Below are 21,949 nucleotides of genomic sequence, written 5' to 3' on the forward strand. Positions count from 1 at the left end.
GAAAGAAATGCAAAAGGAGTCTTAGTTCCTGGGACTGCTTTGGCAATAAATAGCTAGAAACTAAGTTTTACTTTTGGGAACTGTGCTGGGTTTTTTGTTTGTTTGTTTGTTGTATTGTGTTATATTGCTTTTGTTTTTTTTTTGGGGGGGGGGGATTGATCCTCTCTTTGTCTGTGTTCCTCCATTGGCTTTCTTACTCTGTTTCTCTCCCTCTTTCTATTCCCCCTTTTCAGTTCCTCTTTGATATTTCCTCTCAGCTCTCTATTCTGTAAGCCACTGAGCCTTCTCTAACTGAAGTTCTCAACCCAGAACACCATGTCTCAGTGTGTGTTAATGGGGTTGGGAAGAAAGACTTTATTTTCTGCCTGTATCAACATGAAATTCTACTCATAGTTACTTACTTAATAATAATTTTCCCTATATTCTGTTTCTAAATGTTTACAGTGAGAAGGTTGGGAGTAATTGAAAGAAGGGGGCGAGGGTTCTTCCTAAAGGGTGATAGACAACCAACAGACGTCCTTTACTCTGTCTACAATCTGCTGAGGAGAAAAGCCAACTCAGTAGTTTTTGCAAAATTACCAACACAGCAAGAAAGGCAGGCGAACAGATTGCTCAGATGGACTGACTCTTAATAACCAGATCTATCAAGTTCCAGATTTGCTGCTTGCTGGGAGACTTCAAAGTGGGTCTGCTGTTATATATTTGATTTCCCCAAATTAGGGAAAACCCTCTAAAACATTTAGCAACGTGGGACACACTTTGAGAGACACAGGGGCTCTTACTTTGATGTCATCTTCAGTGACATGGTTTCACAATTTCTCCAAAGAACTGTCATCATCTTGACTCCCTTTCATTTGATTTATCTATGAACTAGTTTGGTTGTAACCTGGCCAAATGTCTGTACCTACAGCCTTATTCCCTTCTCTTTCCTACCCTGCTCTATGCCCCAGGAAGCTGACTGTTATTGATTATGAATCAGCTCCTTTGCCATATGATTTCTGGTGGGTCTAGCCGATGGAAGGTATTACAACAGGTCTGGAGAGATGAAATCAAGGTTGGGGTATTTATTCCTCAGTTGTTGTTTTTTTCTTCCAGATCAGTGCAGCCTAGCTGCATTCCTTTGCAGATACCACCGCTCCTGTTAGGTGGCCCCTCCTCTTACTGATAACTAGTCTCTGCAGGTTCCTATAACTGCCTAATTGCTTTATCTCTTCAGACACAAGGGTGTTGACAATGCTCTAGCACTGGAGTGCTTTCTCAACCACCTTTTGTGTTCCTTAACCCCACTAGACTGATAGTAACAGTACCAAGATTCAGTTCTCCTTTAATACCCATTGGTGTATCACTATCAGCGCCCTGAGCAACAAACACAATACCTTTCCTGCCTAATTCTGAATGAATTCAGTCAGATGAAGGCAGGAAAGGTATCGACATCATACATAAGTAGATTAGACTTTACATAGGAAGTGTAGTAGCTTAAGAAGGTCAAATGTTTTACTCACGATCACAAACCAGGAACCAGGGTTAAAACCCATTTTTTAGAAGGTACACCCCATATAATCCCCAAGTATGTTCCATGGATCACTGGCCCTATGGGATTGCTATAGTCTAAAAGATGGAAGTAGCTATATATACTATAAATATCTTGGGAAAATCACAAGACACATGACCAATTTTTAGGCTTTGAGATATCCTCTAGTCAGGTAGCTGGATAAACTGGATGTTGTTTAAGCTGGAACGTAGCACATATACCACCACCGGGCTCCTCTGTTTTCTCTGTGGTAACACTCATCTGCATCCACTGGAGGTAATGGTGTGTAAAATCCAGATTGGATTTCTCTGCTCCCCTAAGCACACTTGAAAAAGGGCCACTCTAGCACTCCAGAGTGTACGTCTCCTTCTCTGAAGCTCCCAGTACAGAGCGAGTTGAATGTCTCAGTTCAAGTCTAATAATGGGACAGGGATTGTGACTGAGCTTCACTTGGGATAGGTCCAATCCAGTAAGTCCCCAGCAGTGGGTCACAGTGTTGAAACACAGCTACTCAGACAGAGTGTTTGAGTTGGGGGATGTTCTCAGCAACAGAATGGCCTTTGCAGATGCCTCCAGATATATCTGCATCATTATTTTTAAAAGGTGCAGCCTAATGATTTGTATACCTCCGAAAGACAACTTTTTGTACAAGTATCTGGATATTTTTGTTGTCCAACAATGAATTCAAGATATAATACCACAAATACTTCTTCTGAAAGACACCAACTTTTGTTTCCCATTCTATAGGTGGACGATTTGTCTCTTGACCACACACACACACACACACACACACACACACACACGCCGTGTTCGGCTCAGTACCCCTTACATATGCTTTCTATTTCTTCCTGGTCAATAATGTCACTTAGCTTTACTTAATGCAGTTTCTGCTTTAGTCATCACGACCCAAAGTGAAGGGAGAAGGAAGGGAACTGACGAGTATTGAATGCCGGCATGTACTGGCTCCTCTCTTTCTCACTCCTCTCATGTATTCTTCTGTGTTCCCCACGTGAGGAAACTGGGGCGTGGCACATTGATGTTCCCACCCAAGGTTTTAAAGCTAACAGGGGTTTCAAACTGCTGGCTGATCTATCAACATTCATTCCTTTATTCCATATATTTTCAATGCTTTCTCCTGTTAGGCATGCATTATTATAGGCAATGAGAAGATAGAGATATTTTTATTTAAATGCAATAGAGACGACCTATATACAACAACCAAAATGTATCCACGTGAATGTGGAGGCCACAAGAAGGGCAGGGAGCAATTCTTTAGGAGCAGTGAAAACATAAAACAAGGTTTTTTTTGTTTGTTTTGTTTTTTTTTGTGGCAGAGACAAAGAGAGACAGAAAGAGGGACAGAAAGGGACAGACAGACAGGAAAGGAGAGAAATGAGAAGCATCAATTCTTCATTGAAGCACCTTAGTTGTTCATTGATTGCTTTCTCATATATGTCTTGAACATGGGGCTATAGCAGAGAGAGTGATCCCTTGCTCAAGACAGCGACCTTGGGCTCGAACTGGTGAGCCTTGCTCAAACCAGATGAGCCCATGCTCAAGCTGGCGACCTCGGAGTTTCGAACCTGGGTCCTCCACGTCTCAGTCTGATGCTTTTTTCACTGCGCCACCACCTGGTCAGGCAAAATGAGTTTTGGAAATGGAAAAAAGTGCATTGGCTGAACACGGAGAGATGCAACGTTCCAGGCAGAGGGAAGGGGCATGAGCTATGACAGGGGGAAGCATCTAGAACGGCATATTCAGGAAATGCCAACTCACTTGAGTTGGCTGAAATAGAAAGAGTAAAGGAACATAATGGGAGATGGAGTTGGTGTTGGAAGTAGGGTTCTGATTGCAGAGGGCCTTACAGAGCATGCTCAGGGGCTATCTAATGTATAAAATACCCGCAGGAAGCCCAAAAGAACAGGATGCATGATGACCATGAGTATCTATGACTGTCACACAGAGGGCAGAGCACTCTCAACTTGGTATGACGTAAAATAAATAAATAAGAACAAAGAAGAACAGTTACAATGACACATTCATTCGTAGTTGCTTCAGTGTCCTTTGGACGCCAGTACATGCGCAGGAGGCTGGGTTACATAAGCATTACTCTTAAGATAACTGAGTCCCACTTGCTTCATACAGAGTGTTCAGTCTGAACTTTGAACAAATGACCTGGTCCACAATTAACATTTTGTCAGGGTCAACACTCTAGGTCAACCTAAAGTTTGTTTAATGGGTGAGAGTTTTTTGTTGTTTTTTTTTTTTGTAATTTTCTGAAGCTGGAAACGGGGAGAGACAGTCAGACAGACTCCCGCATGCGCCCGACCGGGATCCACCCGGCACGCCCACCAGGGGCGACGCTCTGGCCAGGGGCGATGCTCTGCCCATCCGGGGTGTCGTTCTGTTGCGACCAGAGCCACTCTAGCGCCTGGGGCAGAGGCCACAGAGCCATCCCCAGCACCCGGGCCATCTTTGCTCCAATGGAGCCTTAGCTGCAGGAGGGGAAGAGAGAGACAGAGAGGAAGGGGGGGGGGGTGGAGAAGCAGATGGGCGCTTCTCCTGTGTGCCCTGGCCGGAATCGAACCCGGGACTTCTGCACGCCAGGCCGATGCTCTACCACTGAGCCAGCCGGCCAGGGCCAAAGAGTTTTGTCCTAAGACCTGTCAGATCCCTCACCCCGTCCCCAAGATCATGCTGTTTTCCAAATGACTTTTCAGGGAAATAAAATTGATTTGCTTTAGGACCACTAATAGGGAGTCGCTTTTCTCTGCGCAAGTGCCCCAAAGGGACTGTAAACTTGCACGTTTAGCGCCGTTTCTGCCTGTGGGCTGCTCAGCTCTCTCAGGACCTCTTATCCAGAAACGGGGTCCGCAGTTCCACTTTTGTATGCTAATTGATAATCCTTATTTTTCAGTAATGCTTCTTTTCGCAGGTTATTTGAATTGGCTGCGCTGTAAATTATAATGAGGAAGAGAGCGGCGTCCAATACCTGCGGCTGGATGAAGCCTCAAGGAGGAGGCGGGCTGTCCTCCTGCTCTGGAAGCTGCTGGGGACTTCCGACCTTTGGCTTCACATTTCCATCGTACCGCCCAACCAGGACACTTTCTTATGAAAACTCAACTTATTTCCAATTCTTATAAAATGAAATTTAGGGGGGAAGCAGAGAACAAAACCTTCTGTGACTACCCCTCAATTTGATATTGGTTTCTTTAATGACTCATATGCTTGCTATTGAATCCATCTATTCATTCTATAGGACAAAAGTAGTTGTGGGTATGAGAACCATGGAGTTTGTTCCTGTATTATTACTTATTAATTATTACATTATTTTCCATATGAATAACTGTAAACCTACTTTTGCCCACCATGTGGAATGAATACATACTATGTAGAAAACATTGAAACAACCACTGCTACACTGAGATAATCACAGTTGAATGCTGCCCTTAAGCACTGCCCCACTGGACTGTTGGTCCTCCAAAGATAAGTACTGTAGCTACTTTGTCCACTATCAAGTCTCAGAGCCTAGCAACATGTCTGGAGAATGGCTGGATATTAGAATTTAGATGGAGTTCAGTGATCTTACTGCTTGTCCTTCCTTCTGTGAAGACAAAATAAAACCTCTTTTGGCCCTGGCCAGTTGTTGCAGAGGTAGAGTGTCAGCATGGCGTGTGGAAGTCCCAGATTAGATTCCTAGTCAGAGCACATAGGAGAGGTGACCATCTACTTCTCCCCCTTTCTCTCTCTCTCTTTTCCTCTCCAGCAGCTATGGCTTGATTGACTCGAGCATGTTGGCCCCAGGTGCTGAGGATGGCTCCATTGAGCCTTGGCCTCCCACACTAAAAATAGTCTGGTTGCAAGCATCCGTCCAAGATGGGCAGAGCATGAGTTCCAGATGAGAGGTGCCAGGTGGAGTTTGGTCAGAGCAAATGCAGGAGCCTATCTTTGTATATCCTCTCCTCTCACTTAAAAAAAATAAAAATAAATTAGAAAATATAAAAAGATAAAACCTTTTCATGATCCCATCTGAGCAAACAATATATATGAGGGGAAAAAATGCTGAATTCTTACAGAGTGCTTTTAAATTAGTACTCAGGGAAGTATCAAACAGTATTCAACGCAAAGCTTTGAAACAGGATGACAGGGAGAACAGGAATCCCACTTCCCTGCTCTGAATGTAAGAGGACCTCTGTGGGGAGAACACCAGCCGGTATTACCCAGTTGCAAGTAACAGCTGAAATACAGAAATCTAAAGGTGGCAGAATTGTCCCAACTTTTCAGGTTCTTAGAAGATATTTTTGCCACACCACCTGCTTGGCAACGGGGAGGGCTAGAGAGGGTGAGGCTGTTCAGACGTACTCTGCCAAAGTTTACCTACATTGGGGTAGCAAGTTTAGGAGAGTATCACCTGGGCATTAATATCTGAACTCACGGTGGCTTTCCCTCTAGGCAAACCAGGTGCCAGGGAACCCCTTAGGCACTATCCATTCTAGATAACTCCTTTTTGAAGGGCTTTAGCCAGCAGGCTAAGAAATACAAACTTTATCTTTACAGGAAAAGTGTACTAGACGTGGGATTCCATCACATGGAACTCCACACACACACGAGTGCCTCAAAAAATGGTAAAAACTGAGCAGTCTGTAGTCTAGTTAACAAGATTATACCAATGGTGATTTCCTGGTTTGATAAAGTACTAAAATTGTACAAGATTTCACCACTGGGGGAGGAGGACAAGGTGAAGGATCCTTGGGATTCTCTGTACTATTTTTGCACTCCCTTTGAATCTCCATCTCAAAAAAAAAAAAAGAGTTGAGAGAGAGAGACAGAGAAAGAAGTTCCACCTGCCCTCACTTGCACGCTAGTGCTTCAGGACATGCAGGCTTTCCTGCATTAAGATGAATTGCGACGGGGAAAACCCAGGGTCTAAGTGTCCATACGGAACCTCATGCCTTTTTTCCTCTGTTAATACGTTTGCAAAATTTCATTTTCCTAATTCAAAACTTTGAGTCTGGAGAGAGAGAAGTAAACCTATCACAGACAGAAAAAAAAAAGATTCAAATGTAAAAATAATTATTTTAGTCAGTCTTCAAGTATGGTACAACCCACAGGAGAGCAGCCTGAAGCCAGGAGGCATCTGTACATGTGTTCAGAAAATCGTGAATGAGTTCCTTTGAAAGTTATGGATAAAGTGGAGGCAATTGTCAATTTCTCTGCATCATAACCTTCATTACTCTTTAATAGCATGTTCCCTTTAACTAAAGACTTTAGGGACCCAGGACAAAATATGACCTAGGTGGGGAGCAGCACACCAGAATGATATCTTCATGCAAAGCCATTTATAGCATTTTAATGTGCTGTCACTCATTTTGAAAAATAAATTACAACGTTAACTATTCGAGGGGTTATCGATCAGTTCTTTAATTAGCTCGGAGATATATATATATATGCATATTTTTATACACACATATAATTCGTTTTTTTTTATTTATTCTTTTTTTTTTTTAGAGAGGAGAGGGAGAGACAGAGAGAGAGAGAGAGAGAGAGAGAGAGAGAAGGGGGGAGGAACTGGAAGCATCAACTCCCATATGTGCCTTGACCAGGCAAGCCTAGGGTTTCGAACTGGCGACCTCAGCATTTCCAGGTCGACGCTTTATCCACTGCGCCACCACAGGTCAGGCCCTATAATTCGTTTTTTATCAGCTTGGTTTTACTCTTGAGGAAATTGAGAACGCAGTTCTGAGATACCTCTGCTATGTATCTCACCCTGAACCAGGGCAGCACTGACATTAGAACCATGGCCTTGATCATTATTCTCTGGGACCAGGCTGAGCTTTGATTTCCAAGTAGCATAAGAACAAACATATTATGCCTAATGATGTATGAAAAAAAGTGAGCCTAATCTTGTGTTCTCAGAAAATTCAAAGATAGATATTTTTCACACATTTTTGCAAATAAAATTGTAGGCATTTGCATGGAACTTTCAAACAGATCTCATTCCAAGAATGTTAAAATAACAGAAACGGCAACTGATTGTAGTTGTGTCCAAAACCAATCTTTAAGGGTTGTTGCAAACTGAGAACTTTTCTGGAAAGATTAGTAAATATCACTGAGGCCCCTTCCCAAAGACTAGGTCTCCTCAAACATGCAAATTAACGGTGATTTTAAAACAATTAACCAATAGAATGCAATAGAATGCAATTTCAAGAATACAATTATCTAATTCACAAGGCTAGTGACATCACAGTGTAGTGGAAATATGATTTTGTCAGTAATAGATCAATAGGATCTCATAGAAAAAGAAATTCTTCTACTTCTGCCTCATACCTTATAGAAAGTTAAATTACACATAGATTACTGACCTAAAAGTGAAACAGAAAAAATAAAAAAAATTTGAGGAAATCATAGGAGAACATCTTTTTAAATCTTGGAAGAGACAGATATTTTAAATCGAAAGATAAGACTACTATCCAAGAAAAAAGTAGATTGAACGCTAGTAAAATCAAATCTTCTGTTCACCAAAAGTGAGCAATAAAAAAGTACAAACTCAATACCAGTGTGGAAGAAGGCATTTGGTATGCGTAAATGTAACAGATATCCTACAATGTCCTACAAATACATAAGGATATTTTGAAATAAATAAGAAAAAAGGGACAGGTCAGGCAATACATCATGGGCAAAAGACTTGAATTGGTCCTTTATAGAGAAGGTACCTATATAGCCAGTAAACAAGAAAAGTTGATTAATTTCCTTAGTAATCATGAAAATACTAATTAACACCATAGTGCATCACAAATACCACAATGATTAAAAGCAAACAGAATAATCCACAAATATATCAAGTGTTCTTAAGTATGTGGAACTATTAAAACACTCATGTACTGCCAGTGGGCATGTAAATTACACCAAAGACTTTATAGGACATTGTCGGTATCTACCAAAGCTGAATATATGCCTCACTTACAACCTAATCACACATTCAATAGAAATACATGCATATGTACACCATAAGATAAGTCTTAGAGGCCATGGCCGGTTGGCTCAGTGGTAGAGCATTGGCCTGGCATGTGGAAGTACTGGATTCGATTCCTGATCAGGGCACACAGGAGAACTAATAATCTGCTTCTCCACCCCTCCCCCTTCTCTCTCTCTCTCTCCCCCTTCTGCAGCCATGGCTCAATTGGCTCCAGCAAGTTGGCCTTGGGTGCTGAGGATGGCTCTATGGCCTCACCTCAGGCACTAAATAATGTCTCCAGTTGCAAGGGAGCAATAACCCCAGATGGACAGAACATCCCCTACTAGTGGACATGCTGGGTGAGTACCGGTGGGAATGCATGCGTGAGTCTTTTTGGCTTCCCTCTTCTCACTAAAAGAAAAAAAAAAAAAAGACAAGTTCTAGAATGCTCATCTAAATATTATCAACCATAGCTCCAAATTGGAAACTACTCAAGTGACCATCATCAGAATAATTATTTATATTTGGTATATTAACACCAAGGAATATTGTATAGCAACGAGAAAGAAAGATCCAGTGTTCCACACTTAAGTCAATTTCATGAATGGATTATTGAGCAAAAGAAATAGACTAGGAACAATGAGTATACACTTATGTGCCTCCATTTATTCAAAGTTTTAAAAAAGGCACATCTAATATAGGCTGTTAGAAGTCAGGACAATGTGGGGTGGTGATGACAGAGGGAACACAGAGGAGATATTGAAGGGTGGAGATAATTTTCTCTTGGACTGGAAGATGGTTGTGTGGGTTTGTTCCGTTTGTGAAAATTCATGAAAATAATATACATTTATGATACATGATCAATTCTGGGTGCCTATTATACTTCAGTTTTAAAAGTTTATTCTCTGGAAATTTTCAGATTTGCTACTTCATTCACTTCATTTCTTATTTTGAGACTCCACTATGTGCTGGATGCATTTCTAAGTAATAAAGCTGCTACTGTGATCAACATGAAACTCACCATAAGGCTTGTCTCTCATCCAGGTTTTCAGTGTATCTTCCCTGGGTTGTTAAAACAGCTTCTTAACTGGTCTCCTTCAAATCTACTCTCCACATCTTTGGTAAGGTAATCTGTCTAAAGTATAATAATGTCCTTCCTGGCAAATAAGACAAAATTTAAATTCCTAGATAATAATAAAAAATAAATAATAATAATAATACTAAAGCTAACATGTATTAAGCTATCTGCATTAGTGACTGTGTTGATACTTGGATTTTCTAAACATAAAGAAAAAGAATCTGTTTTGGAGTCTGTATCATTCACAGATGAGGCCACAGTGGCACAGGAAGGATCTCTCACTTACCTATGGTCACACAGCAAGGAAGTGGAAGAAACAGGGTTTAAGCTGAGTTAGATGTGTCTGTGGAGTACATTCCCGTAACCTGATTTTACCTATTGGGAATTTCATGAAGTGATCCTGGCTGACTTTCCTGCCTCTCCCCTTCTACTCGTCTCCTGAAAATCTACCCTGCCTGTAGTGCTGGTTTCTGACCTTGCTGACACTCTTTTTCACTTCCTGGCCAGCATGTATTCACCTAGCCTCCTTATCCCCGATCCTTTCTGCTGCCATAATCACCTTCCTCAGCACAACTCTTCATGCAATGTCCTTGCTCGAACTCTTCAATGTCTCTTTTTGACAGCTGGTTAAAGCCAGAATTTTACACCTAAATGTATTGGCCCTTTAGAATGGGACCCAAACCTAGCATTCTATACATCACCTTAATTACTCCTGTCCACTCGTCATAATCTCCTGTTAAATTCAATTATTTTTAGTTCCTTTTTACTATTTATGCCTTTGCTCTTCTTGTGCCATTTTTCTTGAACTCTCTTCCTCCGTATTTAAAAGTCCATATCCTACCTCTTTTCAAGATCCACTCTAATACCGCCTTCTTCAAAGAGCCTTTCCTTACACCCGAAATCTTCTCCCATTCTTCTTGTGTTGGATTAGGTACCCCTCTGCTTTTATGTTGTACTTTGTTTCCATCCATTACTACACTATTACAGTTATTTATTTCTATTGTAACAGAGCTATACAGGACATCTGCCATCTGCCTTCCTACCAACCCCGGCTCCAACCGCACAGACATGTATTCTTAATGCCTAGAACACAGTAGATGCCCATTTTGAGTCCGTTGAGCTAAATTAAAATGGAAGTGCTGTACGACCTTGATTTCAGTCTATAATGAATCAAAATGTGCATATACTTTTGCACTGTGCATTACGATCGCAAAATTGCCTTTCTATGCCTTATTTCACGTGACCTTCTTAGGAATTATTATTTTTTATTTTATTGTGAAACTGAGGCCCCATGATATGGACCACCCAACCTAAGTAATACAAAATTACAAAAGCAACTTGGCTCTCCCCAGGTAGTGAACTTCTCTGGAAAGCCTGCTTTAGGAATGCTACTTTTGACAGGAACACACAGAAAAATAATGAGACACGTTTTCTGTGTTTTTTTTTAAATATATTTTTCTTGTCTTTAGTTCATTGTCGGATCTTTCAGGTCATTTTCTGCCAGCTTGTAGATAAAAGGTCACTGTTATCAAAAATGGGCCTCTGATGTTTCTCTTTATTTATTATTTTCCCCTTCCTTTTTCAGTTCTACAGAGTAATCTCCCTAGAACAAAGAGGACACAGCAGATATTATTTGAGCGGGGAAGCGTGGAGAGACAATAAACAGTCTGGAAGAAGACCATCACAGGAATCATCCAGACCAGACTTCCTCCTTCGTAATTCTTAGCTGCAAAAATCTCAGGACACTCGGAGCCCCCAGTAAAGAAAAAGGTGCAACCCAATAAACCTTTTGGGGTGTGTGGGGCTGAAAAGCATGGGCTCAAGATGAATCCCCTACATCAAGCAGCAGAGTACTAAAATGTACACCTACATACACTGTGTTTGTATGTGTTCATTTAATAATTAGTAGGTGCCCGGCATTGGGCTGGGTGCCAGATTTAGTCTTTTGCTCATATAAAGGCCACAGTCAAGGGACTAACAAAATTATAAGTGGATTAAAAAGCTCAAATATATAATGGTAAAATGCAATAGGAATATAGGAATACAACCCAGAAATTGCTTTCTTATACTTTTTATTTTCCTGAAAAATGAAAACATTTGTTCATATGTGAATGTTTATAGAACCTTATTTGTAAAAACCAATCGGGAAACAAAACCTTCTGTTGTCATTCAACGGGAGTAAATGGTTAAGCAAACTGTGGTATGCCCATGCTATGACATACTACTTACCAATAAAAAAGAAAGAACAATTTATATATATGCAAAAAATTGGTTTGATAAAAAGGAAATTATTCTGAGTTGAAAAAGCCAATCCCAAAAGTTTACATACAAGTATTTAATTAATACAGCATTTTGAAATGACAAAGTGTAGAAAAGGAAAACACATTAGTGGTTGCTAGGGGTTACAGATGGCCCAGGGTTATGTGTGAGGAGAGGGAAGTGGTACTCTTGTAGTAAAGGAATCTTCTGTGCCTTGACTCTGGTGGTGTCTACATAAACTTACATATGTGATAAAATTGAGTAGGACTGAACACACACATGAGTATATGTAAAAATCAGGGATTTATATAAGATTGGTGAAGTGCATCAATATCAATATCTTTGCTACTTTGGGGGGAGATTTGGTACAGGATATATAGGACTTCACTATTATTTCTTGTAACTGCATATGAATTTATAATTATCTCAAGATAAAACACTGTTAAAAGTGCAACATGAGCTGTAAAGAAATATATTTGATAGGGTCAAGGTATAGAACAGAAGGACTTGACCTAGCCTGGGGGAACCATTAAAATCTCTTCTGAAGAGGGGACATTTAATCTGAGATCTGAAAAATGAGTATATGCTACCTGAGCAAATACCAAGGCTAGAAATACCAAGGGGATGATTTATCTTACAACTTTCTAAGAACCAAAGTGTTCTAAACTGTTTTTTTTTCTTCATATGGGGCTGTGATATAAATTAGTGAATTTCCTTCATCTGGAAATATTGAATCAGTGTGGTTGACCACTGTAATGCTGGACATATATAAAGATTAGGAACAAGATTGAAATAGATGATTGCTAAGTTTCCTTTCTGTTTCTATGAGATTATTCCTTAGTGATCATTTTTTACAAAATTAAAGAAAAAAGGATAGGCGGAACTAGGGGGGGGAAATATCTGGAAATGGATCATAGCCTCTTCAGTTGATTTAAGAAAGTGTTTTAATGAGTAAATGTAGAATTCAGGCTGCAAAATCCTGAAGCATGAAGAGCGGTAGTAAGCATGACATCACATGGGGTTTCACACAAGGGTCCCTGATCCCTGGTCCCTGGTCCCTGGTCCCTGGGCTTATCTCTCCCTCTGGGTGGATGAGTCCTTTCTTAGGGTTCTGAATTGCAGGCTACTCCTTCTGAATTGGGCCATAAACACAAGCCCTCCTATTAATTTCAAATGATGCATTTCTATCTCTGGCTATGAATAAAACAGATCAATGCCACCCGCATGTTTTATTGAGCCTCCCGTGAAATGAATCTGTAGGGAGACAGCCAGCAGGATGGAGTTGACATGCAGATGAGATGTGTAAGTGAGGACATATTGATTATTTCCATCTCGGCTCAGGCAGTAATTCCACTCAATGCCGCTTCCCCTGTTTGAGCTCATTATTTATGCCATAAAAACACTATCTCAATGATAATAACAGGCTTCATTTACAAGCCAGAACATAAAACATCAGGGCTGAAGATTTCAGGAGGTATGAGAAGAGGGAGAGAGAAATTTAACAAATCCTAGAGAGGTGCAGGGCTGCCACGACTCATCGAGAAACATTCCCCCCCAAAGCACAGATGAGAGAGAGACTGGAATACGGGGTTCTTTATTAATAATTCCAGACTTGTACAAGGGTTAGATTGATGGAGCACTCAGAACTTTCTCCACAGCGAAGCTTTCCTTACTGATACCTGATTTTTCTGTGCCACGCCACTGCTTCAAGGCAGGGAGGGCCTTTCTGGGTGGCTTCCTCCACTCGTGTTCGGCAGTCCTCAAATATCCGTCCAAGTGTCCATTCCAATGCAATCACCTTCAGCAGAAACTGCAGCCCACTTCAAAGTGAAGGTCTTTCTGGTCCCTCATCGCCGCACACAGTGGGTTATTTCAGCAGCTAACATGGTCTATATCTATTGTTTTGCCATCAATAATTTCAAAATCATTTTTTTAAACATAAACCCAACAAAGGTAATTGCTTCAGGTAAACAAGCAGTCACTGTGCACATATGTTCCATGCACCACTCTTGGGAGCTATGGGGGTGTTGGGCAGATAAAATATATTATGCTCACTTTGTTAAAGATGGCGCTGTCCACGTGGAAGCCCATCTCCCAGGTGATGATATTAGTTGCCCTTATGCTTGGAAAGGACGTAATTATATTATTGTGTGTCGGGGGTGGGATGTGGGCAGGCAGGATCCTTGTAGCCTGGGACTTAGTTTTAGGACTAAGCCTTTCCTACCCTTTTGGATGTAAGGTGGTACAATCCCATCATGCCTCAGATAAGTGAATTTGTATCAGAAACTTCCCTATTTTGTATATTGGATTAAAGGTTTTGATTTCTGCACTCTAACGTGGGGCAGACTGGGAGCTTGCTCTCTTGGTTCCTGAGATTAGCATTAGAGAGGAGAGCAGAGAAAGGCCACGTGGAGGAGATCAGGAGAAGCAGCCAAGATAGTAGAGTGCTGAGTGAGAGGCCAGTTTGTGCAGAGTTTGTGCAGGGAGAAGGAAGGAGATGGGGAACAGAGGTGGATAAGTCTGGTGAGCTAGAAACCTTTGATTCTAGGAAACTCAGATAAGTCAGTAGCTTTGTGAGCACTGAATGTGAGTGGGGTTTGGAGCCCAGTGTGTGTTTTTACTTGCCTGCTGGGTGCAAGCTAGGAATAAAGATGATGGCCCACCAGTTTTTGGCTCCATTGTTTCTTTACCTACTGTCCAAATCAAATGCGAACCTGCATGGGCCAGGCAACTGTGATGGTGGCCGTGGCTACTGGCTGCACAGGGGGTTTCCTGTTATATCATATAAGCCACGTCTCTATGATCAGCCTAGGGCAGGAGTCACACAAATAGCAAGAAGGTCTAAACACATGAAGGGAAAGTCTAGGGCGATAAAAAATAATTACAACTTTTTTTTCTTTTTAACAAAGAAATGTTTAATTCTCTTTAGTAAAACAGTAATATATATTTATTAGAAAATCTTGAAAAATATAGCTATGTAGAAAAAATTTTTAAATAAAAACTAAGTCATTATCATATAGAGATGACTGCAATTTATAGTTTAGAGCAGTGGTAATCAACCTGATCCCTATCGCCCACTAGTGGGCGCTCTAGCTTTCATGGTGGACGGTAGCGGAGCAACCAAAGTATCAATAAAAAGATAGATTTAACTACAATAAGTTGTTTTAGAAAGATTTATTCTGCCAAACTTAGCAAAAATCCGACATAAAATACTTGGTAAGTAATTATTAGTATATGCTTTAACTTGCTGTAACTCTGCTTTATCAATTTTATAAAGTAAAGATACTTCCCTACTTTATAAATCATCATTAATGTGGAACCAGTGGGCGGTTAGAAAAAATTTTACTACTAACAGAGATACAAAAGTGGGCTGTAGGTATAAAAAGGTTGACTACCCCTGGTCTAGAATGTGTTCTCCACCTTTTCCTGTTTAGACTTTATATATGAAAATAGTTGTATCCTTTACATGATGTTTGTACCTATGTGTTTTGCACTTAAGGGTATGTTATGAACATCTTTTTATGTCATGGTACATCCTTCTCCATCATTTGGAATGACTGCAAGTTTTCTTCTTTATGGATGTTTCATACCTTAGTTATCCAATTTCCTAATATTAGACATTTAGTATTCACAATGTAAATAAAAACAGTATCCCAGTGAACATCATAGAAGCTAAGCCTTTACTCACATCTATGATGATTGCATTAGGATAAATTTCTAACATGGGAATTGTCAGGTTAAAGGGTATTTTTAACGTTATTGATGGTTACAGCTGTGTCATTCTTGTGAAATGGTCTATCAATTTTCTTGCTCAACAGGTTTCTAGGAGTGGGACTTCTTAGAGAGGTAGTTTTTCTGACAGGCAGAGTTGATGGGGAGTATTTTGTCAACTGACCAAATAAACTTGGCAGCGGTAATGTAAATATTTAGTGGTATCCAGCTTCATGTCTAGGTTGGCAAGGAGGTTTGGAGCAAGTGAGTAAAAGGAATTCGCTTCTTTTTTTAAAAATCAGTAGCAACACAATGCGGCACTGGAAAATGGTTTACATTAGTTTGATTATCATTATAAACAATACATGCACATAATCAAAACAAATCTAAAGAATACAACAGAAATAAAATGAATTATAATAGTTGACCCAAGTCTAGAGTCTTTCTACAGGAATAATCAATTAATAGTAGTTGGTCATCTTTCCAAAAGAATTTTAATTACTCCAGTATGTTTTGTGGGCTTAGGTGTTGGGTTTCATTTTCCTTTTTCTTTCCTTTTTCTTTTTCTTTTTTTTCCAAAATGGAATCACTTATCCAATTGGTCAACTTGAGAGGAATGAATTGCACACACTTGTGTCAGTTCCTTCTTCTCTTTGGAGAGTTCTGCCCCAGGGAGCATGCTCAAGTGTCCCTGCAGAAGCCATAAAAGGCCAGGGATACAGTAGCTGCTCCAAGAAAGCAATCTGCCTGTAGATAGAAGCCACAATCTCTAACACAGCCTTTAATAATTTTTATAGGAGATATTTTGGTCTCCAAATATGTTATTTCTTATTTCTCAATTGATTCTGAACTCAGGCAGGAGAAAAGTATGTTACTTGCCAGATATTCTCTCAAAAAATTCAATGCATATATGTGTAGAAAATTTATTTAATTAAACTTCTGATAATGGACGTTGGTATTAGTTGCAGATTTTTTTAAAGTATACTCAGTGCTGCAACATACTTTCATGAATAAGCAAATGTGAATGTATCTGTAAGGTATAATCTAACAAATAATTACTCTCTGAAAAGGTATGCACTTTTTTTTTTTTTGATGGATTTTTTTTTTTAATAAATTTTTATTAATGGTAATGGGATGACATTAATAAATCAGGGTACATATATTCAAAGAAAACATGTCAAGGTTATTTTGTCATCAAATTATGTTGCAAACCCCTCGCCCAAAGTCAGATTGTCCTCCGTCACCCTCCATCTAGTTCTCTGTGCCCCTCCCACTCCCCCTAACTCTCTCCCTCCCTCCCTCCCATGTCCTCCCTCCCCCCCCACCCTTGGTAACCACCACACTCTTGTCCATGTCTCTTAGTCTCATTTTTATGTGCCACCAATGTATGGAATCATGTAGTTCTTGTTTTTTTCTGATTTACTTATTTCACTCCTTATAATGTTATCAAGATCCCACCATTTTGCTGTAAATGATCTGATGTCATCATTTCTTATGGCTGAGTAGTATTCCATAGTGTATATGTGCCACATCTTCTTTATCCAATCTTCTATTGAAGGGCTTTTTGGTTGTTTCCATGTCTTGGCCACTGTGAACAGTGCTGCAATGAACATGGGGCTACATGTGTCTTCACGTATCAATGTTTCTGAGGTTTTGGGGTATATACCCAGTAGAGGGATTGCTGGGTCATAAGGTAGTTCTATTTGCAGTTTTTTGAGGAACCACCATACTTTCCTCCATAATGGTTGTACTACTTTACAGTCCCACCAACAGTGAATGAGGGTTCCTTTTTCTCCACAGCCTCTCCAACATTTGCTATTACCCGTCTTGTTGATAATAGCTAATCTAACAGGAGTGAGGTGGTATCTCATTGTAGTTTTGATTTGCATTTCTCTAATAACTAATGAAGCTGAGCATCTTTTCATATATCTGTTGGCCATTTGTATCTCTTCCTGGGAGAAGTGTCTGTTCATGTCCTCTTCCCATTTTTTTATTGGATTGTTTGTTTGTTTGTTTGTTGTTGAGTTTTATGAGTTCTTTGTAAATTTTGGATATTAGGCCCTTATCTGAGCTGTCGTTTGAAAATATCAGTTCCCATATAGTTGGCTGTCTGTTTATTTTGATATCGGTTTCTCTTGCTGAGCAAAAACTTTTAATTCTGATGTAGTCCCATTCATTTATCTTTGCCTTCACTTCTCTTGCCATTGGAGTCAAGTTCATAAAATGTTCTTTAAAACCCAGGTCCATGATTTTAGTACCTATGTTTTCTTCTATGTACTTTATTGTTTCAGGTCTTATATTTAGGTCTTTGATCCATTTTGAATTAATTTTAGTACACGGGGACAGGCTGTAGTCGAGTTTCATTCTTTTGCATGTGGCTTTCCAGTTTTCCCAACACCATTTGTTGAAGAGGCTTTCTTTTCTCCATTTTGTGTTGTTGGCCCCTTTATCAAAGATTATTTGACCATATATATGTGGTTTTATTTCTGGGCTTTCTATTCTGTTCCATTGGTCTGAGTGTCTATTTTTTTGCCAATACCATGCTGTTTTGATTATCGTGGCCCTATAATATAGTTTAAAGTCAGGTATTGTAATGCCCCCAGCTTCATTCTTTTTCCTTAAGATTGTTTTGGCTATTCGGGGTTTTTTATAGTTCCATATAAATCTGATGATTTTTTGTTCCATTTCTTTAAAAAATCTCATAGGGATTTTGATGGGAATTGCATTAAATTTGTATATTGCTTTGGGTAATATGGCCATTTTGATTATATTTATTCTTCCTATCCAAGAACAAGGAATATTTTTCCATCTCATTGTATCTTTTTCGATTTCCCTTAACAATGCTTTGTAATTTTCATTATATAGGTCCTTTACGTTCTTTGTTATGTTTATTCCTAGGTATTTTATTTTTTTTGTTGCAATCGTGAAGGGGATTATTTTTTTGAGTTCGTTTTCTAATATTTCATTGTTGGCATATAGAAAGGCTATGGACTTTTGTATGTTAATTTTGTATCCTGCGACCTTACTGTATTGGTTTATTGTTTCTAATAATCTTTTTGTGGAGTCCTTCGGGTTTTCGATGTATAGGATCATATCATCAGCAAAAAGTGATAGCTTTACTTCTTCTTTTCCGATATGGATGCCTTTTATTTCTTTGTCTTGTCTGATTGCTCTGGCCAGAACTTCTAGCACCACGTTGAATAAGAGTGGAGAGAGTGGACAACCCTGTCTTGTTCCTGATTTAAGGTAGAAAGTCCTCAGTTTTATGCCGTTTAATAGGATGTTGGCTGATGGTTTATCATATATGGCCTTTATCATGTTGAGATATTTTCCTTCTATACCCATTTTGTTGAGAGTCTTAAACATAAAATTGTGTTGTATTTTATCAAAAGCCTTTTCTGCATCTATTGATAAGATCATGTGGTTTTTGTTCTTTGTTTTGTTGATATGGTGTATTACGTTAACCGTTTTGCGTATGTTGAACCATCCTTGAGATTCTGGGATGAATCCCACTTGATCATGATGTATTATTTTTTTAATATGTTGTTGTATTCGGTTTGCCAGTATTTTGTTTAGTATTTTAGCATCTGTATTCATTAGAGATATTGGTCTGTAGTTTTCTTTCTTTGTGCCATCCTTGCCAGGTTTTGGTATGAGGGTTATGTTGGCCTCATAAAATGTGTTTGGAAGTATTGCTTCTTCTTCAATTTTTTGGAAGACTTTGAGTAGAATTGGAACCAAGTCTTCTTTGAATGTTTGATAGAATTCACTAGTATAACCGTCTGGGCCTGGACTTTTATTTTTGGGGAGATTTTTAATAGTTTTTTCTATTTCCTCCCTGCTGATTGGTCTGTTTAGGCTTTCTGCTTCTTCATGACTCAGTCTAGGAAGGTTGTATTGTTCTAGGAATTTATCCATTTCTTCTAGATTGTTGTATTTGGTGGCATATAATTTTTCATAGTATTCTACAATAATTCTTTGTATTTCTATGATGTCTGTGGTGATCTCTCCTCTTTCATTTTGGATTTTATTTATTTGAGTCCTGTGTCTTTTTTCCTTGGTGAGTCTTGCCAAGGGTTTGTCAATTTTGTTGATCTTTTCAAAGAACCAGCTCCTTGTTTTATTAATTTTTTCTATAGTTTTTCTGTTCTCTATTTCATTTATTTCTGCTCTGATTTTTATTATCTCCTTTCTTCGGCTGGTTTTGGGTTGTCTTTGTTCTTCTTTTTCTAGTTCCTTAAGGTGTGAAGTTAAGTGGTTTACTTCGGCTCTCTCTTGTTTGTTCATATAGGCCTGAAGTGATATGAACTTTCCTCTTATTACTGCTTTTGCTGCATCCCAGAGATTCTGATATGTTGTATTTTCATTTTCATTTGTCTGTATATATCTTTTGATTTCTGCACTTATTTCTTCTTTGACCCATTCATTTTTTAGAAGTATGTTGTTTAGTTTCCACATTTTTGTGGGTTTTTCCCCCTCTTTTTTGCAGTTGAATTCTAGTTTCAAGGCTTTATGATCAGAAAATATGCTTGGTACAATTTCAATTTTTCTAAATTTGCTGATATTGTCTTTGTGGCCCAACATATGGTCAATTCTTGAGAATGTTCCATGTACACTAGAGAAAAATGTATACTCTGTTGCTTTGGGATGAAGTGTCCTGTAGATGTCTATCATATCCAGGTGTTCTAGTATTTCGTTTAAGGCCACTATATCTTTATTGATTCTCTGTTTGGATGACCGATCTAGAGCCGTCAGCGGTGTATTGAGGTCTCCAAGTATGATTGTATTTTTGTTAGTTTTTGTTTTAAGGTCAATAAGTAGCTGTCTTATATATTTTGGTACTCCTTGGTTTGGTGCATATATATTAAGGATTGTTATGTCTTCTTGATTCAACTTCCCCTTAATCATTATGAAATGACCATTTTTGTCTCTGAGTACTTTTTCTGTCTTGTAGTCAGCATTATTAGATATGAGTATTGCTACACCTGCTTTCTTTGGGGTGTTGTTTGCTTGGAGTATTGTTTTCCAGCCTTTCACTTTGAATTTGTTTTTATCCTTGTTGCTTAGATGTGTTTCTTGTAGGCAGCATATAGTTGGATTTTCTTTTTTAATCCATTCTGCTACTCTGTGTCTTTTTATTGGTAAGTTTAATCCATTTACATTTAGTGTAATTATTGACACTTGTGGGTTCCCTATTGCCATTTTATAAATTGCTTTCTGTTAGTTTTGTATCTAGTTTGATTCTTCTCTTTTGTTTTTCTATCATTTGTTTTTGTTTGTTTGTGTTCCATACTTCTTTCCTCTGTTGCTACCTTTTTTAAGTCAAGTGTTTTTGTGGTGGTTTTTTTAAGGGTGGTTACCATTAAATAATGAAAAGGGTACCTACCATATTCATTGTAGTACCCTATCTTATAAGTATTTCTGCACTTCATCATCCTTTGCTACTGTTAATCTCCATCCTCTCCCCCCTTTTTTTCCTTTGTTGTCACAGTTTAAGTTTGGTTTTATTGCGTTCTTGGTGGAGCTGTTACTTGTGGTGTTGTTTTCTTTTGTTCTTTGAATCTGGTTGGAAAACCCTCTTTAGTATTTCCTGGAGTGGGGGCTTTCTGTTGATAAATTCTCTCATCTTTTCTGTATTTGTGAATGTTTTTATATCTCCTTCATACTTGAAGGATAGCTTTGATGGGTATAGTATTCTTGGCTGAAAGTTCCTCTCTTTCAGGGCTTTAAATATTGGGGTCCACTCTCTTCTAGCTTGTAGAGTTTCTGCTGAGAAATCTGATGATAATCTAATAGGCCTTCCTTTATATGTTGTACTCTTCTTTTCCCTGGCTGCCTTGAGAATTTTTTCTTTGTCATTGGTTTGTGTCATCTTTATTATGATGTGCCTTGGAGTGGGTTTGTTGGGGTTAAGAAAACTTGGTGTTCTGTTTGCTTCTTGAATTTGAGGCTTTAGTTCCTTCCACAGGCTTGGGAAGTTCTCGTCTATTATTTGTTTGAGTATATTCTCCATTCCATTTTCTTTCTCTTCTCCCTCTGATATACCTATTATTCTTATGTTATTCTTTCTGATGGAGTCAGACAATTCCTGTAGGGCTTTCTCATTTTTTATTATTTTTGAGTCTCTTTCTTCTTCTCTCTGTTGTGCCTCAAGTTGTTTGTCTTCTATTTCACTAATCCTATCTTCAATCTGGGCTGTTCTGTTTGCTAAGCTTGTTACCTCGTTTTTCAGCTCGTGAATTGAGTTTTTCATTTCTGTTTGATTTGTTTTTATAGTTTCAATTTCCTTGGTAATATATTCTTTGTGTTCATTGAGTTGTTTTCTGATCTCCCTATATTGCCTTTCTGTGTTTTCTTGTATATCTCTGAGTATTTTTAAGATTTCTATTTTAAATTCTCTGTCATTTAGCTCCAA

Source organism: Saccopteryx bilineata, chromosome 2 (assembly GCF_036850765.1).
Source record: "Saccopteryx bilineata isolate mSacBil1 chromosome 2, mSacBil1_pri_phased_curated, whole genome shotgun sequence".
Classification (NCBI taxonomy): Eukaryota; Metazoa; Chordata; class Mammalia; order Chiroptera; family Emballonuridae; genus Saccopteryx; species Saccopteryx bilineata.